The sequence below is a fragment of the Rattus norvegicus genome, chromosome 9 (assembly GCF_021556685.1).
Source record: "Rattus norvegicus strain SHRSP/BbbUtx chromosome 9, alternate assembly SHRSP_T2T, whole genome shotgun sequence".
NCBI classification, from domain to species: Eukaryota; Metazoa; Chordata; class Mammalia; order Rodentia; family Muridae; genus Rattus; species Rattus norvegicus.
This window is the reverse complement of record NC_141542.1, coordinates 74,159,057-74,164,157: the sequence shown is the minus strand read 5'-3', so window position 1 is coordinate 74,164,157 and position 5,101 is coordinate 74,159,057. Positions and strand designations below refer to the sequence as shown.

General features: G+C 47.3%; 1 non-coding gene across 1 annotated transcript; it reads left to right on the top strand.

Annotated features, from left to right (window-relative positions):
• Positions 1-2,270: 2,270 nt before the first annotated feature.
• Positions 2,271-2,398, top strand: LOC120094912 (small nucleolar RNA SNORA17). Its single transcript, XR_015630040.1, has one exon. It is a non-coding gene; the product is annotated as a small nucleolar RNA SNORA17 (small nucleolar RNA).
• Positions 2,399-5,101: the final 2,703 nt, after the last annotated feature.

Genomic DNA, 5,101 nt, shown 5'->3' with positions numbered 1-5,101 from the left:
TACCTGAGCAGATCTCAACAGACAGGAGTGGGATTTAAGTTGTCTTCTGCGTTTTCTTCAAAACTTCAGAGTCCTGTAATGCCTACAAGTTATCAGCTGGCATTATGTCACAGATCTGGAAACAGCTCCTTGTGTCCCTGAGCCTCCTGCTACCTCTGGTGCAGCAGTAGCTTCCCAGGAGTGGGATACATTGCTCTTCCTGGATCCTCATGGTTGAGGGAGCCATGGTCATTGAACTTCATCACTGTCCAGTTCAACCTGTAAGTGCTCATGTGAGACATTGTAGAGTTGTGTGTTTGGTTTACTGTGGTACCGTGCGGTAACTGCCACTAGCCAGTGTCCACAGTGGCAGATATCTACTCCTGTACATGGGTCCATGTGTGTCTTCCCAGACACACACCCCGACCCCAGAATAAGCACTCACTTTTATTTCCATCCACTGCGTTAGAGTTGTTACTGTTGCCTGTGAACTGACACAGTTTAGAATACAAGAACAGACTTCAGGGAGGAGGAGGGACCAGAGAGACAGAGTGCTATCGTCCATTTCAGCCACCACGGAAATGTGGGGAAGGCCTCTTCGATTCTGCCTCACGTCATCTTTGTAACATGAAGTTAACTTTCATTAATCCTTTTTAGTGAAGTGACTTATGACATCTTTGCTACAAAAGTGTCTCAGCAAGTGAAGCAATCCTCCATTCCTCGGTGACTTCAGAACCTGCCAAGCTTAGTGTCAGGGCTGGCATTCAGATTCCACACACAGCTAGCTCCACCATGTGGCTACTTGGAATGAATGACACTTATTGGCTACCACAAAGCAAGGTCACATACCCAATAATCCTTGAGCAGGGATTGGACTTCATTTAAAAAAACCACATCCAGTTTTCTAGGATATCGAGTCAAGAGTAAAAGGGAGGTTATTTCTGTTGTGTGATCTAGGAAGCTGGAGGGAAGTAAGAGTCACAGTTCACTCACTCAGCTCACACCTACTGAGTTCTCCTAGATAGGGGGAGGCAGCCATTACAAGTTCCCGCCCCAGTTAGATGGACAATGCCTTGATAAAATCAGGCTTAGAGCATGGTGATTGATGGGGGAGGGGTTATTCTGAACAAAGTCAACAGAAACATCGCCAGGCAGCCCACATTTTACTCTCTGTGTGAGCATTCTCTTACAGACTTGAAAGACTGAAAAGCATCAAGATGTATATATCTTGGCTTTGAAACTTCATCACACTGAACAGAATCCAGGGCTCATTAGAGAAATCACCTATTCCACATCTGTGAAGGAAGGAAAAGAACATCCCAGGATGTGTTTTTATGCCAGAAAACACAGCACAACTCAAAAAACAATGTTGGGTCATAGCAACCTTTAATGTGTGTATAAACTAGGGCCCGGGCCTCCCACTTAGAAAACTGGAGAATATGCAAGCATCATCATGAATAATAACTACAATTGATACTACACTTACTTAAAATAGTCAAAAGTTTATAGTGATGATTAAGTATCAAGAGACAGGGCCCCGCTTTATAAAAAAAAAAAAGAAAAGAAAAAAGACAGTAGAAAAGAGTATAGAATTAACGAATGATTATTTTACAAATGATAACTGAACCCTGATCTTGTGTATTGATTTCTGGCTGCTGAGATAACAAACTATCCCAGTGTGGTCATCTATCACCACACAACCCTATCTTTTTGCAGTTCTGGAGGCCAGAAATCCAAACCAGGTTAGCCTGCCGCTTCCTTCAGGAGCCTCCAGGGAACGTGCTCTTCTAGCTTTACAACGACGTTTAATCCCTTGACTCTCAATAACCCGTGTCTTTCTCACTTGTGCGTGAGTTATCATACCTCCTTCCATGGTGACCCTCCATCCTCTTATAAAAACACCACGGACGACACTGATCACCACAGACCTGAACCAGGATAGCACAGGGTCGCTAATGCAATCATACGCACGGTCTCCCCCCCCCCCCCCCCTCTCTCTTCCATAGGACGCATCATAGTCATGAGTAGCAGGGATCAGGTAGGGACGTCTGGGGATAGGATGTGGGCATTTTACCCTCACCACAGCTTTGTGAATGGTTGGTTGTGAGTAGCGTTATCTACAAGATATCAAACTATTATTTACAGACTGATTGTTAATTACAAAAGGGAAAGTTGGTTTTCATAATTAAGGATTCTCATTATTGCTACCCTAAACAATGGAATGGTGAGAAATTACGTAGTGCTCGTGCTGATCTTGTATAAGATGCACAAATAACTTATAAGATATTCTTCCTGCCCCTAGAGGCATTGCAGGTGTGACTGGTGTGTCACGTATGCATCAGTAGGTGGCAGAGAAGAGGCTATGTCTATGCCTAGTGTTCTGACCCATGAACATTTGAATGATTAGTATCCTAGTAGTCCCTGAAAAAAAATTCCAGCCCAAGAGGACCACCAGACCCGGCGTGCTGTTGGAGCTTGCCAGAGATGACCACCAGTTGAAGGCCTTGCAGGCATGGGGGCGGGGCAGACTATGCCTGAGGTGACCCCTGCCTGGGGCCATAATTCACAAGCAGGGTATAGCACTCCTGAGAGCACTCCTGAGATGACCCCAGACACTCAGAGACCCCAGGCACCACTCAAAGGAGCAAGTCAGTGGTGGAGAAATGGAAGAGAAAGAAACAGAAGGCTGTGGCACAACAGAGAGGCAGGACGGGATGTGAGTAGCTGGCGATGCCACCTGGGAACACGGTGGGGTCCTGGCCTCTGCTATGACTGCGTCTGGGTCTGTGGCCCTGCAGCACCAGGGGTCTGTTACTACCAGAGGCCAGGTGGATGTCCCTGGTCTGCACTGCTGCCAGGGAACATATTGATGCCTGAAGGCTGTGCAGAACTGGTCCTATTCTTACCTAGGCATTGTGGGAGAGCTGACCCCACCCCTAGCCAGCTGCAGTACTTGGGAGATTGGGCTCTGCACATTGCAGAAATTGCAGGTAAGCCAGCCCCAGGATATGAGTGTGGTCTAGCTGGCCTTACCACTCATCTCCTGTGAAGTGGCATGGATGAAGGATCGATACCCTCCCCCCAACCCCTCACCACCTGTGGTAGGTGGGAGACCTGAATCTGGGATCAACACATTAGGAGAGCAGGCCCTGAACCTCACCTGCAGCACAGTAGAGCTGACCCTGCTGGCAGGGGTGAGACTGAGCAGGCCTCTGGGGCATAAGGGTGGGAAAACTGGCTCCACAACTTGTCTGCCGTGTGGCAGTATGGGTGGGGGAGAGATGCCCTCCTTTCCCCTCCCCTCACCCTGTGCCACCTATTGCAAGTCATGAGAATGGGAGAGCCGGCCCTGCCTCTTACCTGCAGCAGCACTTGGGAGAGTACCTCACATGGGCAGCTCAGTAGACCTGTCACAGGATGTGGGGGTGGCAGGTGAGCCAGCCTGCCAATTATGTGCTGGGAGGTGGTGAAGATGAGAGAGAAAGACACACACACACACACACACACACACACACACACACACACACACACACAGAGACAGAGAGAGACAAAGAGACAGAGAGACAGAGAGAGACAGAGAGAGACACACACAGAGAGAGACACAGAGAGAGAGAGACAGAGAGAGAGACACACAGAGAGAGACAGAGAGACAGAGAGAGACAGAGAGGGGGAGGGGGAGAGAGAGAGAGAGAGAGAGAGACCTTTCTTCTTCCCCTTATCTCTCACCATCTATGGCAGGTATGAGAGCTGGTCCCAGGGTCATTATAGTGGACGAACTGTCCCTGTCCCTTCCGGGCTGTACTATATGGGAAAGCAGTCCCTGCACCTCTCCTGGGCAGCAAGGTGGAGCTGCCTTGGTTGCTGAGTTGCTGGTGAGCTGGCCCTGAGAGTGGAGAGCAGAACTGGAGGACTGACCACCTCCAACAACTCTCAGGTCCAGAACCAGGCCTTTAAATTGGCCCATCCCAACATCTACTCCTGCTGGAAAGGCATAAAGGCCAGTCCTACAGATGCAAAGCTGCAGGATCTCCATGGCACAGGGCAACAGCAGGATATCTGAGGGGAGACCTGGTGAGGATCCAGCATTGACAGTGTAGCAGAAGCCAGAGGCCTCCGACCAGACCAATGACTCATTGCAATGAACATTGGCAAAGAAGTATGAACAAAGGGGTATACTGTGGGACACACTGTGACACACTACAGCTTCCACAACAAGGTTTTTTTCTCTGTTCATGGGGAGGTGGCAAGGATGGAGAGTGGTATGAGAGGAGGAAAGGATGAATGGGATTGAAGTGCATAATGTGAAATTCACAGCCCCAGATCCCTCGAGTATTGTGAAGTCGTAGAAAAAAAGATGAATATTCTAAATGTGTTAAAAGGGCCAGAGGGACATTATAAGTCATTTTAAAGGTGGTGCAATTTTAAATGACTTAAACATTAAATGATTTGGATTTGTTCATTTTCTTGTACTATTCTGGATACCATCCTTTCTTGGGAAATATAGGTCTATGCATTCAGAATTGTGGTATTTAACAAGATTCTATTGAAGTTAAGCAATGATCAACTGAGAAAGACCTATTGTTTTGGGAACGTAGTCAGTCTCCTCTAGTTAGCACAGGCTGCCTTATTTGAACAGCTGGGACATCCAGTAGAAAGCCCATAAATGCTATTTCATAATAACAAGACCACTTTGTTACTTTTCTATTTCTGTGATAAATCATGATAACTTAGGCAACTTATAAAAGAAATCATTTAATTTGGGGGTTATGGTTCCAGAGGTAGTCTGTGACCACCATGGCAGGGGACATGGCAGTATGCATGGTACTGGAGCAGTATCCAAGTGCTTACATCCAATCCAGAAGCAGGAGGAAGAGAGCTAACAGGGAGCAGCATTAACTTTTGAAATCTTACAGCCTGCCTCCCAGTGACACACCTCGCCCAAGGACACATCTAATCTTTCCCAAACAGTTCTACCAACTGGGACCATGCATTCAAACACATGACCCTAATGGGGGCCATCCTCATTCGAGCCACCACGAAGACCAAATTCCTTTAGGGTTAGGGCTACTCTAGATAGAGCCTAAAAAGAAAGCTTAATGAAAACCAAAAAAGGATGAAATAG